Genomic DNA, 21,495 nt, shown 5'->3' with positions numbered 1-21,495 from the left:
TCCTGGGAAACAGAAGATGCAGAGCAGAGATTTGTGGGCAGGTTTTCTGGAGACAGCTCTCAGCATCGACACCTGTACAGGAGTGGCTGAGGCTGGGGGGATGGAGGGAGGAATGGAGCTGTGAGTCACCACAGGGACCTTAGCCTACCCCACAAGAGCTCTGCAGCTGGATTGGCCCTGCAGAATTGTTCCAAGTTGAGCTAAGAGAATTGAGCTTTGTACCCACTCACTGACCATTCACTGGATGTGCATTTCACCTTGGGCTGGGCAGGCCAAGTGCATTTCTCAGAGAAGAATCCAACTATGAGCTGCCAACAGCCCACACCCCCAGACGCTGGAAAGGAAGGGGACTGGCCAAACGCCACAGTGTCCACTGTGCTTTTATCTAGACCAGTGCTCAGCAAACTCTTCCTTAAAGGGCCAGGTAGTGAATATTTTAGGCTTTGAAGGCAAATAGGCAAAATCAGTTACTTATATAATCATTTTAAACTCTAAGTCAGATTTGGCCTATGAGCCATAGTTTGAAGACCCCTCATCTAGATCTATGTTGTCCAAAACGACTGCCACTAGTGGTGGCATTACAAGTTACTAACCCTCATAAAGCCTCGGCTTCCCTGTACCTCATAGTGTGTATTAAACAAGAGGACAGCCTGGGCAAGGTGGTTCACACCTGTAATCCCAGTACTTTGGGAAGCCGAGGTGAGTGGATTGCTTGAGCCCAGGAGTTCAAGACCAACCTATACAACATTGTAAGACCCCATCTCTAATTTAAAAAACAAAGCAAGAGGACACAGGAAAAGCACATGGCACAGCAATTCTGGTCCTCCTGTCCCTTCTTCTACTACTTCCTATGGTCAAGTTCCTCTGAGCCTAGCTCAATGTCTTATCGCCAGTAACTACCCAGTGAAGATTCCATGGTTTGTTAGAGCACACAGGGAATTGTCTGAAAGGAAATCAAAGCACCCTGATAGCAGCTGGGCTCAATAACCTCGCAGACTCCCTGCACTCCCCATCCACCACGCCCTACCCCCCCCCACCCCCGATGTTTCCCCAGCCTCTGAGTGATGCTCAACAGGAGTGTGGCTCCGACTGGGCCTTGAATACCTTGGGGAGCATTTTGTGCACAAGAAAGCCCACCAGCTCTACTTAGATATTAAAACGAGTTACCACTGTACCAAATGCACTGATTACCTAATCAATCTGAATACACTGTCTGAAGACAATTGAATTTACAAAGCATTTCAAATGCTTTGTAAAATTCAGCCCAGACAAGGTGTGTGGAATTTGGATGGGTATCTCCCAATGCCTGAGAAAGCATACTTCCTCTCTCCTCTGAGAGTGAAGCAAGTTTGCGGATCTCTAAACGGCCAATCTCCACCCCAACCCAGTGGGGAGGAAGCTGACATTTCATGGTATCCAGAGGGCACGCTGGACAAGGTCACCTCTCCTTCATTCAGGAAGGCTGAGTAGCAGCTCTGCTTTTATTTGAAGGGGGAGGGGCTATGGATTGGGAACAGGAAGAAGCTGGAGAAGGGTATGAAGCAAGTTTCTATCATTATTGTTCTTATTGTCAATACCTGTGAACTGAGTCCCACGCCACACTGATTCTGGCCATACCAGTTATCTCATAAGGAGGAGGAAACTTTGGCTTCTTTGCTCCTTATCAGCTAAGTCACTGAAGGACAGATGCCACAACTGCCACTATTCCAATGGGCTGCAGTTGTGTGCTCACATCAAGAGACCTGCTCAGCTTGTTGCTTGCTGGTTGGACTTACATATACTTTGTCTCATCTAGCCACCGAAGCAACTCCATGAGACACACGGCACTTTCCCACTTCCCAGGGGAGAGCCCTGGCTGAGGGGCAAGTGACCTGCCCAAGGCCATGCAGAAATTACCTTGCAAGAGTCAGGATTTAAACCCCAACCCTCTTCCTTGAAGTCAAAGTCCTTTCCACTATGCTACGATGCTTCAAGAAGTAAGTCCCAGAGAAGCCTGAGACCTGGACAAAGTTCCTAGGATTTGAATAATGGGAAAGTTGCCTCAGTGCTGAAGCTGAAGTGACAATGAAAAGTGGGGCTGCGTGTGGGGGGACGGGGTACAATACCAAAGCTGAGATTCCACTTTCCACGAATCTTTTTCCTATGAAGACGTGGGCTTGTCCACTCTAGGAAGACAGTTTCCAAGAAAGCCTGCATAGAGAAGAGCATCATTGGCCCAACAACTGACTGGCTGTCCTAGCCACAGTGTCCTCACGGTCAACGAGCCATCAAAAGTTCCAGACAAAAAGATTCTCTCCTTCTCTGGCACTGTAGAATTCTGCGATTATAATTCATTGACCATATTATGGTATCATTTCTAGCAAGGTAAAACCTCCATTTACACAATTATCACTTATTCAGTAACCACTGACTATATACATGTTAAGTGCCTGACAGTCTACTAGGCACTGGGGATACAAAAAGAAAGTAAAATTTTAGCCTCATGGAGTTCAAACTGTAATTGGAGATACATACAGATATAGATATTCCAAGAGGAGAAGAGAAGAGAGGAGGGGAGAGAAGGGGAGGGGTGGAAAAAACAGAAAAGCTAATTCTCAACTCTCCTTTAAAAGAAATAGACCAGAGGATTAACTGCTTGTATCAGCCTTGGCAGATACAGTAATGGTGCTCAAAAAATAGTCCATCTGCTTCCCCACATTCCCCAGCTACCCTCATAGTCGGGAGTGATCAGATGAACTGTTCTGGCCAATGTGCCACTTCTGGGCTGAAGCCTAGAGGAGCTGATAGACAACCGTCTCTCTGCCTCTACTGCCACAGAAAACACAATGTTCCTGATGACATCTTAGCTACCCTGGGTCCCTGAGTGACTATATGGAACAAAGCCCTTTGATGACCCACAATGGATGAAGAGCCTGAGAGAGAAATGAACTTGTATCATGTTAAAGCCATTGAAACTTGGAGTCATTTTTTACTGAACTTTATCCAGTCTATTCTGACTCACACAGGCAGATTAGAAGACTAATCACACTTTAGACAGGAATTGATTTCTCTACATAAAAATATATGACATGGTTTTAATTAACCTTTTTTCTATATATGGTCTCGAAAAACTTAAGACTATACATTGTAAAACCAGTCAGTGCCCAAGCTGACTTCCATTTCCTACAATTTGGAATTTATACCATTTTTCATGAATTTGTTTTCCAAATGCTAGAGAAGCAAACCTCAGACAAAAAGAATTCTAAAGTGTAATTGGTAAGCTAAGAAAATACTGGCATGGAAAATACCACTTTTAGGAAACCAACAAAAGATAATGGAAATGCAGAGGCTGCGCATTGTCCTGTTGCCATGGTGAACGCAAGACTAGCACGGTTCTAGATGCTATGATAGCAATGACAGCGATGGTTACTGAGATGTCAGCCTGCTGGCAACATGGCTCAGTCTTACCTTGGAAGTCTGGAGCTTGATGATGAGAGGACATTGTTGCCGGAATCTGAAATAAGTCCTGGGTTACTGAACTAATTAATATGAGTTACTAGTTTTTGAAAAATGGAATGAAGCTGGGCGCGGTGGCTCACGCCTGTAATCCCAGCACTTTGGGAGGCTAAGGCAGGCGGATTACCTGAGGTCAGGAGTTTGAGACCAGCCTGGCCAACATGGTGAAACCCCATCTCTACTAAAAATACAAAAATTAGCCGAGCATGATAGTGTCCACCTGTAATCCCAGCTCCCAGGAGGCTGAGGCAGAAGAATCACTGGAACCCAGGAGGCAGAGGCTGCAGTAAGCTGAGATGTGCCACTGAACTCCAGCCTGGGCGACAGAGCAAGACACCATCAAAAAAAAAAAAAAGGAGAAAGAAAGAAAGATGGAATGAATAACCAACTCAGCTTCCCCCACAAGACTGGGAGAAAGATGGAATTGTTTCTCTGAATCATGGGCAAGCTCATCACTTCTGATGAGAAAGACACTTCAGCAACTTTGCTTCCTCATTAGTTAAGCAGCTAAAGAACAGATACCACCATCTCAGCGAGCTTGGGTTAGAGGCTCAGGCTGACAGACCTGATCATAGTATTAGTCACTGGTTGGGTAGGTTCATAGCTCAGCCCTGTGGGGGACGCAGAGCAGAGTAAGGAGGGGTAGGAAAGAAAAATTGAGAGGGTGGAATTCAGCCAAACCTAGTGGGTTTTTATCTCTCCCACAAGCTTTTGTATAAATGAATCTGAATAACTGGTTATTAGACAGCAACTATCTGAATATATTCTGTTGAACCAATGCCTACTAAACGTCTACTATATGGTAAGAACTGTGCTAGACACTGGGAATAGAGAAGACAGACATTGATCCTAACCTTGGGGAACTTAAAGTCTCATTTAGTAAGCACCTGTTTTATACCTTGTGTCATATACTGAAGCAAAGGGGATTTAAATAGTAACAACAACAACAATACTACTTTTGCCTCTCGAGGGAGTTACAATCCATTAAGACCCTCAGGAGGCAACTACAGAAGACAGACATTGATTTTTGGGGACTCATGTGGATGGTCACCCCAGTCTTGGGAGTGAGGCATGGCCTCTGCCTTTCATTTTGGAGGCTTCCAGCATTCCCCTCAAACTTGGACAACCCTGACATCTCATTTCTGCATCCTTTTCTTTATCTCCATCTTTGAAGCAGGGTTTCCCTCCAAGTTACATCGTTATACCCAGTCTGAGTGCTGCTGCTTCTTGGAAAGTGCTGCTTTTTTTCAGGACCCTCTGTCTTCTTTCCAAACTAAGAAATTCGAGATTTTTTATTCACATCACGCCAGCTCCCACACAAGGCAATCTATTTAACCATGACCATTGCCTTTGGGTTTAGTCTCTTATCACCTCTACTGGCAGACTGCATTAAACACAGAGCTGAGTTTCTGGTGGGACGCAGTGGTTCATGCCTGTAATCCCAGCACTTTGGGAGGCCTGAGGCAAGTGATCACTTGAGGTTAGGAGTTCGAGACCAACCTGGCCAACGTGGTGAAACCCCATCTTTACTAAAAAAATACAAAAAATTAGCCAGGCACAGGTGTGGTGGCATGTGCCTGTAGTCTCAGCTACTAGGGGGACTGAGGCAGGAGAATCACCTGAACCCAGGAGGGAGAGGTTGCAGTGAGCTGAGACTGCGCCACTGTACTCCAGTCTAAGTGAGACAGTGAGACTCCAAAAAAAAAAAAAAAAAAAAACCCAGAGGTCAATTTGTATCAGGAACCTCAAAAACTTTCATACCTTTTGGTCTAGAAATTTCACTTCTGGGAATAATATTCCAAGGAAATTATTCTAAATACAGCTAAAAATATTTTTGCCCAGATAATAATTGCAACACTATTTATGCTATGGAATGATGAGAAAACACCTAAGTACACACAACAAGGGCAATGGTTAAGTAAATTATAGGCTGTCCATACAATGGGATATGTTTTAGCCATTAAAAATGTGTTTACAAAGAAAAAGCTTTAATAAACAGATTAAATGTTTATGCAATAATGCCAAGGGGAAAAAAGTCATGATTCACAATGGTATATAGAGTTCAAGCCCAACTATAAATTCCATAGGAGGAAGGAAATAAACTAAAATGTTAATAGTTAATGCTAAAAGGTTGAATATGGGAGATTTTTTTCTTTGTCGTTCTTTTCTGTATTTGGCAAATTTTCTATAATGAGGATGAGTTAACTTTATAATCAGAAAATTCACATTTTAAGAAAGTGATCAAACCAGCTGGATAGTCCTGATTTGTTGGGGTCTGTGGGTGGTGTCTGGTGGGCCAAGTGTAGCTGTTCAAATGTGGGAGAGACAGCCTCTACGAAATATCACCAATATTCTTTAAACCATTAAACACATTTTATAATTGCAATTGCTTCCTCTAAATTGGCTGTTTATTCTGTTAATGACTTTTTTTGTGAACCACTGTTTACAAATAAGGCAGATCCTAGAATCTGCTAGCAATTAGGGAATTGTTCTGGCGTCCTAATGAAAAATAAACACCATTAATTACGCCTGTCCTGGCTTCTACTCATGTTGGTTTTGTGTCATTTACTTTGGGAACGGATGTGAACAACCCTTAAAAGATGTGTTTCACCTACAGATTGTTCCTGGGCATCGTTTGCTAATCTCATGGCAAGGAGAAAATGTGATTAAGACGAGATGAAGGAAGACTTCCTCTCCTCCTCCATGTCGGTTGTCATAAACAGTGGTCTCCTGACGATCGTTGTTACTAACTCAGCTATTATACTTTGCATGTGCTCATCAACTTCATAGGCCAAGTTAAAGCTTCATTCCTTGGACCAGAACCCAGTGGCTAAAGTTGTCTCAAATTGGAATGCAAAAACACCCTTACTCCTGTCCTGCCTGGTCTGTGCAGAAGCTGTGGGTATATAGTAGACGATATCTGACTATGAGAGAGGTGAAAGTTATAATAAAATAAAATTACCCAGAAAAATAAAAGCCTATTTCCAAACAAAGAGATGTACATGAATGTTCATAGCAGCTTTAATTTGTAATACCCAAACTGGATACAAATCAAATGTCCATCAAGAGATAAATAGACAAATTGTGATATATCCATATAATGGAATATTACTCAGCAATAAAAAAGAACTACTGATGCACACTGCAACAGGAATGAATCTCAAAATCATTATGCTACATGGAAGAAGCCAGCCAAAAAGGAATCCATACTATATAATTCCTTTTATATTAAATTCTAGAAAATGCAAGCTAATCTTTAGTGACAGAAAACAGATGGAGGTTCAAGGAGATGAGGGAGGGGCTACCGTGGGGAGATAGACATGTTCATTATCTTGATGGCACAGATGAATTTAAGGGTGTATACATATGTCAAAACTTACACTTTAAGTAGAGGCAGTTTATTGTTATATCAATAAACTTGCTTTTTAAAATGTAATGAACCACATCTTTTTCTTATAAAATTAGTCACAATTTTATTCATAGCAAAAGGGTTCTACCATTAATAAGTAACCTTCATTTTTAAAAATTAAAAAATAAAATAGAAAGTGGTGAGGAAAAAACTAATGCTCTCGCACACGGGATGAGTGGTTTAATTATAATTTTGGCTGAGTGGCTGGTTCACATGCCTTCCATGTATGTTATGTAATATTTTGCATGTGTCAAGTATTTCATAATTCAATACACGAGATTCTGATTGCGCAGCATGAGAAATGTTTCATTTATAAAACATGGCCCTAGATAGATAGCAAGAAATGAGGAAAAGCAATGCACAAAATAGAAAATTTGAGGCCATAGAATCACCAACAACCTCACATGCGTTTTCCTGGGTCTATGCTAATGGCTGATGCTCATTCAGAAGCCTGGGAGACTGTTCTAGAAGCTAAAAGCTCAGCTAAAATAAAGGGCTGCTTCCAAACTTTTATCTTAAGATGAGGTGGTTCCACCCTCTGGAGGTGCATTCAGAGCTGCACAAAATTACCCTGAGTGCCATGCCCCCATCATATGGGCCCAGGCCCAGGAAAGGCCCAGTCTCCTTTCCTTGCTCCAGTCAGCCCCTCCCTGCCCTGCTCTGGAGCATCTCCCTATACACCCAGCTCACCCAGACTGTCCTCACCTGGTGTCACCCCAAATACTACTCCTTGGGAAACCTTCTCGACTGCCAGCCAGGTCGAGGCACAGATCTACACCTGCTCTGTCTCTAGCTTCACTTTTGTGTCTTGTGGCCCAATCCCATGAAGGGCCCTGCGCCTCAGGACCTGATCTCAGCCTCCCCCAGGAATAGGAACCCTGAGACAGCAGAGTTTCCTTCACTGTGCCTCCTTGGTGCCTGGCAGATAGTGTGCACTCAAGAAGCTTCAGGACGAGTGGAACAAGGACCCACCCAAGATTCCTGGAAGGGCCGGTGAGGAAGGGGTGGGTTACAAAGAGGCATGACATCACCTAGAAGTATAAAGAGGAACAACATGAAAAAAATGGGTGACCTTCTAAGGACAGGCTGATGCAGAAATTCTTTGGTAGGTTCCTCTGCAAAGAGCTGGGGATGAATATGCTAGAATATTCTAGCACTTCTGGACTTTGTCTTCTTACCCCCCTAACGATGCACATTCACACATGGATCACTAGTGGGCAATATTGCAATAGGTCATTTTGGAAACAAGTGCCCTCAGCTGCTAAACCACTGATGTGCATATACAAAAAAAAAAAGAAAAGAAAGAAAGAAAACACTAGCTAAATTAGCAAGAGCAATGGTCAGGAAACCAAATAGCAATTGAGAACCTAGGCTTTGGGTTCAATGCACTTGTGTCTGAATCCCACTCTGCAGTTTACCAGTTAGATGTCTGTATTAGTGAGGCTAACAGCTATAACAAGCAGTTTGCAGGTCTGAGGCTTAGCCCCGTAAAGGTTTATTTAATCCACTTAGTCCTCAGAAGCAGGCCCTCCATGCTGTGGATGCAGGATCTCTGCATTTTCCATCTGAGGGCATTTCCAGCTTCTAGGGCCTCCTTAGAGTCATCCCCCAAATTCAATCTGTTGATGAGTGAAGAGAGTGTGGAAGATTACACAGGTGTTTTATGGCCAACCCTGGAAATGATGAACATTGCTTCTGCTCTCATTCTGTTATCCAAAATGCAGGAACATAGACCCAATCTAATTGTAAGGGAGACTAGGAAGAGTGGAATTCCTGTGTGTCCGGGAAGAAGAAACAGGATTAAAGAATGTACCAGGTTAAATAGTGTCTCCCCCAAAATGTGTGTCCTTTCCAGAGCCCTGGAATGTGATATTATTTGGAAATAGATTAGTAGCAGGTGTAATTAGTTTAATTAAGATGATGTCATCCTGGAGAATGGAGGGCCCTTAATCCAATATGACAGGTGCCCCTATTAGAAGAGGAGAGACACAGAGACAGACACAGAGGGAAGACGACCCTGGGTTGACAGAAGCCGAGATTGGTGTGATGCTGCCGCAAGCAGGAGAGGCCAAGGATTTCTGGCAACTGCCATAAGCTAAGAAGAAGCCAGGAAGGATCCCCTCACAGAGCCTTTGGGGAGGGCATGGCCCTGCAGAGACCCTGCTTTCAAACTTACAGTCTCCAGAACTGTGAGTGAACACATCACTGCTGTCTTAAGCCCCCCAGCTTGTGGTACTTTTTCATGGCAGCCCCAGGAAGCAAATACAGTGAGCATTTCAGTGCCTGTCGACTACGTACTTCTTTAAGCCTCAGTTTCCTCACCTGTAATATGGGCATAATAATGATAATTAACCAATAAGTTTCTCAGAAAATCAAATGAGATGAAGTATGTGAAGTGTTTAGCACACTGTCTGAACCCTAAGTGCCTGAATTAGTCCATTCTCACACTGCTATAAAGAACTACCTGAGATTAGGTAATTTATAAAGAAAAGAGGTTTAATTGGCTCACAGTTCTGCAGGCTGTACAGGCTTCTGCTTCTGGGGAGGCCTCAGGAAACACAATCATGGCAGAAGGTGAAGGGGAAGCAGACACGTCTTACACGGCTGGAGCAGAAGGAAGACAGAGAAGCAGGAGGTGCTACTCACTATTTTAAACAACCAGATCTCGTGAGAACTCACTCACTATCATGAGAACAGCATGGAGGAAACCACCCCCATTAGCCAATCACCTCCCACGGAGCTCCTCCAACACTGGGAATTACAATTCGGCAGATTTGAGCGGGGACACAAATCCTAGCCATATCAGTGCCCGATAGGGATACCGTGATAATGACTGTTGCCAGGTGGTTTGGAGGTAAATATTGTGGCCTGTGGACTTGCCTATTGGCTGGCAGAAGAATCTAAGACTCAGCATCCTGAAGAAACCTGCAAAGTGGAGAGAGTGAGGGATTAGGGATATAAAGGCTGGGGTGGAGCCCAGCTGTGACTCATGTGCCCTGTGCTGTTGATTGGGAAAATCCAATCATTTCTTCATCTGTGAAAATGGGGGTAATAATAAATTCCTGCTCTACTTACTTCAATAGGATGTTTGGGGTGCGAAATGAGATACAAAACTCTTACCCTAAATGTACAGCTGATGAAAAGCAAAGAATTGCCTCAGAGGTGAACTTCATTAGGGGTTAGATTCTAAAAGGCTGTGTGGGGCTGTAATCACCTAGAGCCAACCACAGCCTTGGAAAATCCATTGGGGGCACCTGTTGGACGCCAGCATTCTGTCTCTCAAAATCCAGCCCTGCTGGGTTTCCTTTAGCCTAAGTTGAACACCGAGTTGACTTGCATTTAGGAACAATGTTGCACAACTATCTTTAAACCACAGAATCTCACATAGCATCGTGAGATGCCCCCCACTGGGAGGGGCAGACACCACAACACACAAGAATGGAGACAGGGTGGGAATGTCAGGTTCACTGCTTCTATCCCAGATATACTCCAAGAAAGAGACAGAATCAATCAGTCTCTCTCTCTCTCTCTCTCCTTCCTTCTCTTAAGGGCGAGCAATTGGAATCACCTAAATTATAAGACATAAAGTAGAGTAGTCCACTATCCTTAAATATTTAGTGGTTGTAGTCCTATTTGCATTCCTTTGGTAGAGAGAGGATTCAGCAAACACCTGTTTGTGCCTTCTTGATGTGAAGGGTAATCCATGGAATTTCTACACTCCCCCTGGCAGCCAATTAGCACCTAACTCTCCACAAGTTCAGTAACTAAGAAATCTGGGTTTTCCTTGCAAGGCAAAGGCATGGAGCAGTGGTAGACACGTGAATGCAGAATTTGGGGGCACCTGATGTCTGCAAACTTGCCCTGTTCTCTCATTCTGTGAGCAGACTCCTAAACGCTGGGGTGCGTCTGGTGTCTTTAGCCATTGGCTAAATTCTCAAAGGGGCTGCTTGTGTGACAGCTACACCCCTGCAACTTACAAACTTTTTCCAGGGCCACGGGTAAAATTTAACTACATATACATTATTTTGTGGACCTTTGAAATGAGTTAAAATCTGACCACACCTCAGCACCCTTTAAACTCCATACTGGCTTCTGTGCTGGGGTGAAGTCAGCAACTGACGACGTCTCCATCATCACAGGCAACACTTTCTCTTCCCACTAAAAGCGTTGCAGTGACTTTCATAGTTGTGACCTCAACTTTGGATCAAATGGATTACTAATGTGTATTTATACAGTTTCTGAGTGATCAGAATGGATTTTATAACAACAGATACTGAGATCCAAGAACGCAGCATCAAGGATATTCAAAAAGACATTGATCATCAAACTCCAGTTGCATCATAAGTGCCTGGATGATACTGAGATTAATTCCCAGCTTCCTGCATCCCAACCACACACTATTTCTGACCTTGGCTGCAGGTTCAATTGACACTCGAACCAGTAACACTGTCAGAAGCAGGTGGTGAGCACATCACTTTGCTATAACAACAACATCAGAAATCAGACAGAGCTGCTTTTTAAGATGTGCTTTTTATCCAAGTTCAATATTTTTCCTGAGAGTGATGTTGATCAATTCCTGAGAACTCCAGAACTCTCAAGCCTCATCAGTACAACCAGGCTGCAATCAATGAATATAGTCAAATAAGGAAGACCTCACGAGCCCAGCACATGACTCTGACTAGCTAGAAAATTGGAGGGCAGAAAGAAAAGCGACAAGGTCATATGCAGAGAAAATAAATTTGTTCTCCTGGTGACACTGGAGAGGAATTTGGCCTCACGTTCAGGCCTCAAGTGAAGAAGAGATCCCCGGCAGAAGGCACCCCACGCCACTGGTCAGGTGTCTGCACAGGCAGCTTCATGGAAGGGCTATTTAAGTGAGAAAGAGCTGAGCAAGCATCTCTGACCGCCTTCAAGATCCCACAGGTGCAGTGGACTCCTGAGCCACTGGGAAACTAAAGGGAGAAGCATATGTCTGATCAAGGAAAAAAAGTCCACGGCTATGGACAAGAGAATCTGTTTGGTAGACTAAAGTCACCCTGAAATTCTGGGGTTTTAATTAACACATACTCACTTAAGATCTGGCATATGTATTTATACAAAAGACTAGAGCTTCTGGCCAGGAGTCAAGAACAGCCTGTCTGCCCGTGATGCCTAATTACAAATTGGGCTGGAGTTGGGGAGGGGGGTTGGCTATTTGGTAGTAGAAGCAATCATGAACTGCTTTGCAAAAACTGAAATAGAATAAGAAAAATATAATAGGATTCCCTAAGAAAGTGTAGAAGCTGGAAAGAGGCTTTGAGATCCTCCACTCACCTCCCACTTTACTCCCCTAGCTGGCTCCCTCCATCCCCACCATCCCTCCACCTCCTCAGAAGCCTGAGTCCCAGACAATTAAGCCATGAGTCCAAGTTCATCCAGCTGAAAATCAGGAAGGGCTGCAGCTCAGACCCTGCTGTCTGCACTCCTGGGGTGCGGTGCTTTCCATTCCAGCAAATTTGCTTTGGGGGAAAAGATTTTGATGACAAATGGGCTCTATGCCTTAGAAAAAGTTTCCCTGCAGGAGTTCCTTAAAAAGTCGTTTGTCCTAATATATTTATAGCACAATTTGGCTTCTTAAAAAAAATTGTTTTCATGTCATGAATAGATCCATGGCAAAAAGCAAGGTCTTTTTGCAGAAAACAAAGACTGCTGACATCCTGACCTTGTCTAATGCAAACCTTTTAATTTTGACATAGAGCATCTTGACACTTCACCTCTACCAGGGATTTCCAGTCTGGCTGTTCATCAAAACCATTTGGGGGCTTGCTAGTAATGAGAATCATAGATTCCTAGACTCCAAGCCAGGCCTGCTGAATCAGAATCTATAGGAATGGAGTCCAGGAATTCATATTTTAGAATCTTCCTCGATGACTCAGATGCAGTCTGACACTCGTTCAATGACCACTATTTAGGAACTACTATCCATATCATAGAAGATACCAGAGTGAAACTCGCTATTGCATTACAGTAGGTTGCCCTAGAAGAGGGTGCCCCATTGACCCAACCATCAGGGAATTTGTTATGATGACTGAAGAGAGGAAGAAAAATATCATTTATCCCCCAATGGCCTGTTTAGTTTTTGACTGTACCCTGTTCAAGATGTTAAACATCTTTAAACATCATGTATACATCCAGTTTCTTCCTGAGACTGGAATTCAGTGCAGAGATTTCATGCAGGAAATATCGAGGAATCCAGTGCAGAGGTCTCATTTGTCCCTAAGCCACATGTCTTTAATTTCAGGGACATTCTGCCCTCATCCACATTTACCATCTCTCACCAGGCACTCAGAGACCTCCCTCCAAAGCTCCCAAGCTTTTTTGAGGTTGGGAAGGGAACACTGAATTTTATTTTAAATCTCTTTCATCTTTCCTCTCCTCACCTCAAAATAAAAATTGATCTCTAAGGAGCACAGGTATTGGCTTAACTCGTTCTGAATTACCCTAATCTGGAGTGACTCTTTGTCACTCATCATTTTACAGGAAGCAAGTCACATACCTATTATCCTGTTATCTCCTCCCAGAAAAGAACATTCTAATGGGAACTTGCTGTTCTGTTTTGCCAGCACCCTCAGCAACCAGGCTTCAGAGCCCCTGCCAGGAATGTTATGGGGACTGAAGGTTTCAGACTCCCCCCACGCCTTACACAAACGAGGAGAGAATCAGGTTTCTCACCACTGGCCACAGCAAGGTGGCCATGGGCCCTGCACTTCGAGTAGAGGGGGCCTGGCTTTGGGAGTCAGGCAGACCTGGGTTCAGATCACGGCATTGCTACTGGGTCACATGGATAAAATGAAGGGTCACATTCATTTTATCCGTCTAGGTCTGGTTCATGCTCTGTAAAATGGAAACAATGTTACCTCTGGTACTGGAGTTAGGGGATGTGTATGAAGAGACAGATGATGATTTTGAAAATAATGTAGCTCTATATTAAAACGCTGTGGTTTGCATTACATTTTAATTGGGAGAACAAGATAAAACAGGATGCTCAGTTGAGTTTCAAATAAACAACAGATGACTTTTCATTATAAGTTTGTCTCATGCAATATTTGGGACAAACTTATAACTAAGAAATTATCGCTTGTTTGTCAGAAATTTGAGTTGAACTGAGCTTCCTCTACTGTTACTTGCTAAACCTGGCAACCCTAATTTTAATGGAACATTTTGTTAACAGGGATGAATTAAATTCCTAGACAAGGAAAAGAATTGCTGACTTTAAAAAAATAAAAATAAAACCAGCTTTATTGAGATAAAATTTATCAGCCATATGATTCACTCAAAACAATGTTCTTAGTATAGTATTGTATAACCATAACCATAGCCTGAGTTTAGAACATTTCCATAACCTGACAAAGAAGCCCAGTACCCATGAGAAGTTACTCCCAGTCACTCCCACCTGTCACCCCCAGCCCTACAAGGAATCTGCTTTCCATCTCCACAGGTTTGTCTATCCTGGGCACTTTGTATGAGTGAAGTCATTCAGTATGTGGTATTTTGTAATGTCTTCTTTCACTCCGAATAACTTTTTCAACGTTCATTAATGTCGTAGTATTGTTGCTTATATCAGTTCTCTGTTATTTTTAATTGCCAAATAATATTCCATTGTATGAATAAACCACACTTTGTTTATGCATTCATCAGATGATGGGTGCTTGGGTTGTTCTGCTTTGCGGCTACTATAAATAATGCTGCTATGAACATTCATGGACGAGTTTTCATGAGGACATATGTTTTCATTTCTCAGATATATACCTAGGAGTGGAATTGCTGGGTCACATGGTAACTCCATTTAACTTGGAATTGCCACACTGTTTTCCAAAGTAGCTACAGCAATGCATGAAGGTTGCAATTTCTCCACATCTTCATCAACACTTACTATTGTCTATCTTTTTGGCTCTAGACATCTCGTGGGTATGTAGTGGTTTCTTACTGTGATTTTGCTTTGTATTTCCTTAATGACTAACAAAACTGAGCATCTTTCCATGTGCTTACTGGCCATTTGTTTATCTTCTTTGGAGAAATGTCTATTCAGATCGTTTGCCCTTTTGTAAGATTGCATTATTTGTCTTTTTATTATTGAGTTGTATGGTTTTTATATTTTCGGTATACGAGTCCCTTATCAGATATATTATTTGCAAATATTTTTCCCATTCTATGGATTGTCTTTCCACTTCCTTAATGACACCACCTGTGGTACAAAAATTTTTAATTTTTTGAGTCCAATTTGTCCATTTCTTCCTTTTGTTGCTTGTGCTTTGAATGTCGTATCTAAGTCATTGCCTAACCCACATCATGAAGATTTACTCTTTGTTTAATCTGTTGACAGGTTTTCAGGCTCTTTCACTTACACTGGATTTAGAAACCTCTTTGTTCCCAAATGCTTGGAGGGAAAATGAGGATGTGGAGTGGAGTGGGGAAGAGATGTATGTGTGACTTACAAATAAAAACAGGTATTGAAATACAAAGTAAAATGCCCCTCCAACTTACTCACCCAACAATAATCTTCAGTGTGATTTCCAAATGATCTTTCCACCACAGAAGTTAACCATAAAAATGCCCCTAACGTATCCAACATCCCCCTTCCCTCTATCAGCCCCTGGAACTGGCTGGACTGCATAGGGTGAGGCTAGTGCAAAGAGTTTCTTGCCAAGATGACAAGAGGGGCTAAGACTGGAGAGATTAGTAAAGTCAGAGCTAAGAGAGTTGAGGTCCAAATGCCAGCAACAGAAACGGTGCCTAACACATTGAGAGCAGAGGGGAAAAGGAAGCAAAAGCAAACAGAGAGATTCCAGAGTCACAAAGCCAAGGGTTTAGGACTGCGGGACAAGATGAAGTGAAAGCAGGTTAGAATCAGTTGTAGAGAGATGAAGGGTATTGAGAAGGAGGGAGTGAGTAGCTGAAGCAATGGTCTGAAAACCCCAGAATTCAAGGCTTCCTGGCCTATGGCTCATCAGAAATGTGAGTCAAGAGTAGGTCAGTCCACTTTCAGGAAATAGGAGTGGGGCAGGAGAATAGGGAACATCAGTAGCCACTGCTCTGGAAAGCCACCACTCCTTTAGATCAGTTACTTTATCTCCTAAACAGTCTCATGAAGGAGTCAATATTGTCTTGCCTATTTTCTAGATATGGACACTTCATCCCTGGAAAATGTATGCATCTAGACTTCTGTTTCCAGCAATACGGAAGCTAATATTATCCAAAGGGCTGTCCTGCTGCACTTATTTTATTGGTAGATTTGTAAGAAATAAGTTTAATGTCCAAGGACCTCGTCCTCACCCCAAAGAAAAATAAACCTGAGCTAAAGAAAACCTGCATTAAGCAGATGGAAAGATGGGGTTGCACTGAGTACAAATGTCAATATCAGCTCTGCAACTGAGACACAAATCGCTAGGCCATCAGCAAGATGGAGGAGCTAAGCCTACAACTACCATATTAAATTACAGACCCTCAACAGTCTAAAGTGACCCCAAATTCGTAGACGTTTTCAGGTCCCAGAAAGAAATCTAATGCAAAGACTTTTTGGAGGAAAGCATTTAGATCTATAGGATTCCTACCAATTAAGCACATACAAACATGGCCCCATAATAAAAGACCACCAAATACACAAGAAAACAAGTCACTATGACTTAAAGTTAGCAAACACATCCAACAATAAACCTGGACTGCCAATATTTCAGAAATTATAATTACTAGTTAGATAATATGAAATAATGTTGCATTAACTGTTAAAGGAAATTAAAATTGGCATTACAAAAATAAGCAAGCAAGAAAAGACCATCAAAATAACCAAAGATATCTGAGAAATAACCCAATAGAACTTTTAGGAATGAAACTATTGTTGAAATCAGAAATGCAATGGATGAGTTAAATAATGGATGAGGCACAACTGAAGAGAGATTAGTGTATTGGAATATAAAGCTGAAGAAATTACCTATTAGTGTAGCATTTGCGTCAAGGAGATGGAAAATATGAAAGAGAAGTTAAGATCTATGAAGGCTAAAATTAAAAGTTCTAAATCACATCTGATAAAAATCACAGAAGGAAAGAATACAGAAAATGGAATTTTTTCAGAGAAAAGTGGCCAAGAAAGTTTCCCAAGTTGATAAAAGACATGAATCCATAAATCCAGGAAGTATACATCCAAAAAGAATAAAAGATATGTGTAGATACAGTGCATTGAAACTGCAGAACACCAAAGACAAAGATGCAATATTAAAAACAGCCAGAAAGAAAAGACAGACCACCCACAAAGACATTAAAGTGACAGCAGACTTCTCAACAATGATAATAACAACCAGGAAACAGTGGAACCATACCATTTCAGTACTGAGAGAACATAAATGTTAACCTAAAATTTGTACCCAACATAGTTTGAAATAAAAAGTCATTTCATAAAATTTTATAAACAAAAAATAAAATGCTTGCCACCAACAGATCTATGGTCAGTAAAATAACATTTAAAAGACATTCATCAGGGAAAAAAATAAAAGATAACAGAAAATGTGTCTATGCTACAAGAAGAAACTGTGAGCAAATCAAATGGAAAACATACAGGTAAATCTACACAAATTTCTATTTTAACTAAATACTGAACTAAAATACTAAAAAACCACAGCCTGTAAGTCATAAGTATGAAGTATAGAGGGGGATTGCCTGGGGATTAAAAAGTTTTCTAAAGTCTTATGTTCTTCATTAAAGATTTTGTTTAAAATGCATGTACATGGTAAACTAGGATTGTCCTGAGAAAACACCTGTTGCCCCAGCATAAATATTAGCAGCCCCTTTTACTCTCAAAAGTGTCCTGGATTGAACAATAAGTTATATTGTCATCCTGCCTATGACACAATCATCCCTTTCTTGGGTACATGTCCTTGTATGTGTGTACTAGGAGATGTGTGCAAAAATGTTCAACAAGAGGGACACTGCTTAGTGGTGTTTTGTAAGCTGCTTAGTCTTCTCACAAAAGGAGATGATGGAGATTAGGGAAACATATGGAACTCTTCACAGTCATGATTAAGAATGGGAGCTGGAAAGTGGGCCTGCCTAACTTTTCATCCCCGCGCCACCACTTCCCAGCTCTGAGCCCATGGTCAAGTTGCCAAAGCTCTGTAAGCCTCAGTTTCCTCACATGGAAGATTTGGATAATCACCTACCATGCAGGGTTGTTGGGAGGTCCATTAGCATTCATAACATAAACTAACATTTAATGAACACTTACTATGGCCACAGGTCTGCTGTGAGTTTTATGTATATAGCTCATTTAATCCTCATGATGACCTTGAAGGTGGGTATTATTATTATTCTCATTTTATAGGTGAGATATCTGAGGCCACATTGAACAACCTATCCAAGGTCACAGAACAAGCACATCTTGGGCCAACACAAAACCTGGGCATCCTGGCAGGAGTGAGGGGCTTTCGGCCACAGAGCCTGGTGCACCATGAGTGCTCAGTACCTGAGTGAGTAAATGGTGGTGATGATGATCATGGTGGTGGTGCCATTCCTATCAGATCAACAGGGGGTAGCAAGGATGGAGGTCTGTAGACTCTCTAGAAAAGGTGACACTGCGGCCCACTGGCACCCAATACATTTTCTAATGCTGCCGGGCTTGAAGCACAGTGTCCCCTCCAGCCAGTTGCTCGTGGCTCCATATTCCAGCTGTGCTTGGAAACATCTTCTGGTGGGCTTTTCAAACACCGCACGCTACCAAGATCCTAAGCCAGTTCCCCAGTTTCACAGAAACGTGTGCAAGCCTGAAGGAAGAGACAGGAGTCTCTCGTTTGGCTTGTGTTTTCAGGCATAATTTACTGTTAAACTTCAGGCAGGGAAACCAACATAAGAAGCAGATGAGAGTCCAGATGAAATACTCACTTCTCCTTTTTCGGTCAAGCACTAGGAGTGTCTAAGGGCTCCCAAATTAATCTCCCATAACATTGCCACCTGGACTGACCTCTGTGTGACCCTGCCTGTGGCCTTGTTCCTCTTTTGAGTCCTGACTTTCAGTTCTGACTTTCAACAGACCAAATAATGAAAGAAGTGAGCTATCGTCTTTACAGATGAGAAAACAGAGATTCCTCCTGAGGCAAAGGAGCCACAAAGGAGGAGAAGGGGAACTGGGATCTAGAAGGGGATGGCGGCCTCAGGAACCCAGTGACTTTGCTCTACCCAAAAGGTTATGTTGCCTAGGAAGTTTCATGAGCAGGAGAGAGGCGAGAAGTCCTTGTCATAGTAAAATATGGGGCTGGGGGAGAATAAGGAACCCCCTTCCCTGTTTCCTTCCCTCTTCCCTCCCTCCTCCCTCTCTTCTTTCCTCCCTCCCTCCCTTGATTCCTTGGGAGGGCAGGGTGGATGCTGACCCAGGCCCTGGGTATATCCTGGGAACAGGCCAGCTGATTCTATGCTCTGAAGGAATGTGAGAGCCTGCCCCACAAATCACAGTGGAAGCTGCTGAAGAGAGAACCCCTCACTTCAGCCTCTGCAAGCCCCCACACATCACATACAGGCGCCCTGGTGTTGGGTGCTGAGCCTAACGAGGCACTGGTCAGGCCTCTGCGGCTGGCTGGAGGTCCAGCCCCAATTTCAGAGCTATCGAGGCTCAATGCCTACATGTGCCACAGCTCCAAAACCCAGCCTCGTGGTCTTAGGATCCAAGATTTTTTGCATCTTTTAGGTTTGGACAGACCCAGACTCCTGACCTGTATTTTTCTTGCTCTTGGGCCTGGCTCCACTTTCCTCCATACAAAGCTATTTACCAGGAGCTAAACAAAAATGATCTCTCCAATTTGCAGCCACGCTGCCTGGCTTTCTGATGTTAAAAGGCCTGATTTGTTAAAGCCTCAAACAAACCTATTGCCTATGTGGGTTTGGTTTTCAAAAGCTGGTCTAGTTCTCCCAGGTAGAGCTGATGAAAAGGAGGTGTGGGGACCCATGCCACCCCTGTATAGAGGACCCCTATAAACTCACGTGCTGCCTGATCTTGGGCATTTGGCAGGAGGGGCTCTGTGGCTGTGCCTCAAATCCTTCCAGGAAGTCCCACCAGCTTTGTCTGCCTGGTCTCCTGTGACACCCCAGTGCATTCAGGCGACTCCCAGGCTGGAATTCACTCAGCCAACCCCTGCATGCCGAGGCCTGTCATGTGCCAGGCGTGTGCTAGGAGCTGGAGATTTTACTCTGAGCAAATTAGACATGGTCCCTGTGCTCCCTGCACTTCCATTCAGGGAGGGAGAGCAATGTTAGCTCAAATCCTACTGGAAGTACTCACCTCCAACTATAATATTCCATCCCTAACCAAGGAAAAATGCAGTATTGCGGGAGGAGGTGGGAGAGGGCCCTGACGGGGTCTGGGAGGGTAGAGCAAGCTTCTCTGACCTTTGAGCTGAGAGTAGAAGGATGCATGAAGAGGACAATGCTGCTGGGGGTGGAGTCGGGGGCAAGAAGGATGTTTTACAGGAGGCAGCTACATGTGCCAAGGTCCTGAGGCAGGAGGGAGCACACCTATGCGGGGAGCAGACTGTCCAAGGCCTGCAGTGGAAACTGAGGCTGGAAATGGGGCAGCAGTTGGTCCAGAGCCCCTGCCTACCTCAGCGACTGTGCCCACAGTGCTCTCTCCACCCTGCACACCTGGTGCCTGCAACTCCATGTACCTCCCTTCCCTTCTCTTCCTGCCCAATCCCACATCCCTCCACGAAACCTCCCTCCAAGAAACCTCCCTCATTCCCATACTTGTAAATGTCCACTCCCTGCTCTGAGCCCTCTCCTGATATGGAGACATCAAGAAGTCCACAAACCCAAGCTGGGCCTCCCTACTCACCTGACTGTGCCAGGGAGATGCCCAGACAAAGGGGCCCAGTCCCTGCCCCAGAGGGGGCACCAACACATCATGACTGAGAGCAGGTGATCAGTGCTGGCTTGAAGGTGTGCAGAGGTGCCTTCCCCTCCCCACTGGAGGCACCAAATACTCCCTGAGCCCCTACTCCACCCTGGGCATGGCTCTAAGTCCTAGGGATGCAGCCGTGAGCTCAACAAGCCTATTCCTGCCTTCATGGGGCTTGTACTCGAGAAGAAGGGGCAGAAATAAACAAATGTGTCTGATGCCAGGTGTTGGTAGGAGATTGAGAAACAAAGCAGGTTATCAAATAGGGAGTGCCAGGTGAGTGTGGTAGAATGGGTTTTTTATTAGAGAACATGGGCTGTCTTCTGACAAAGCACCAACAAGACAGAGTCTTTCCATAGTGAGGGGCTGAGTTGTGAGAATACCTGGGGGTGGAGCAGTGCAGGCAGAGGGAAAGGCAAGTGCAAAGGCCCTGGGGCAGGCCCAAGTGCAGCACGCCTGAGGGGTGGCATGCCACCAGTGCATCTGGAATGAAGTGCAGGGGTCAGGTTAGGAGAGGAGGCTGGGGAGATGATGGAGGGTGTCTCAGGATTGTACCCCAGATTTAATTTATAGAGGCAATTGAGTGACAAGAGAGAGAACCATGAGGTGAAGGACTGGGTAGGGCCAGGACACAAAGAGTGAGGCAGAAGCCTAGGCCAGCAGAGCCCTCATTGTGGTTTCC

The sequence above is a fragment of the Pan paniscus genome, chromosome 8 (assembly GCF_029289425.2).
Source record: "Pan paniscus chromosome 8, NHGRI_mPanPan1-v2.0_pri, whole genome shotgun sequence".
In the NCBI taxonomy this organism is placed as follows: domain Eukaryota; kingdom Metazoa; phylum Chordata; class Mammalia; order Primates; family Hominidae; genus Pan; species Pan paniscus.
The sequence above is the reverse complement of the archived record's forward strand: the minus strand, read 5'-3'. Positions refer to the sequence as shown.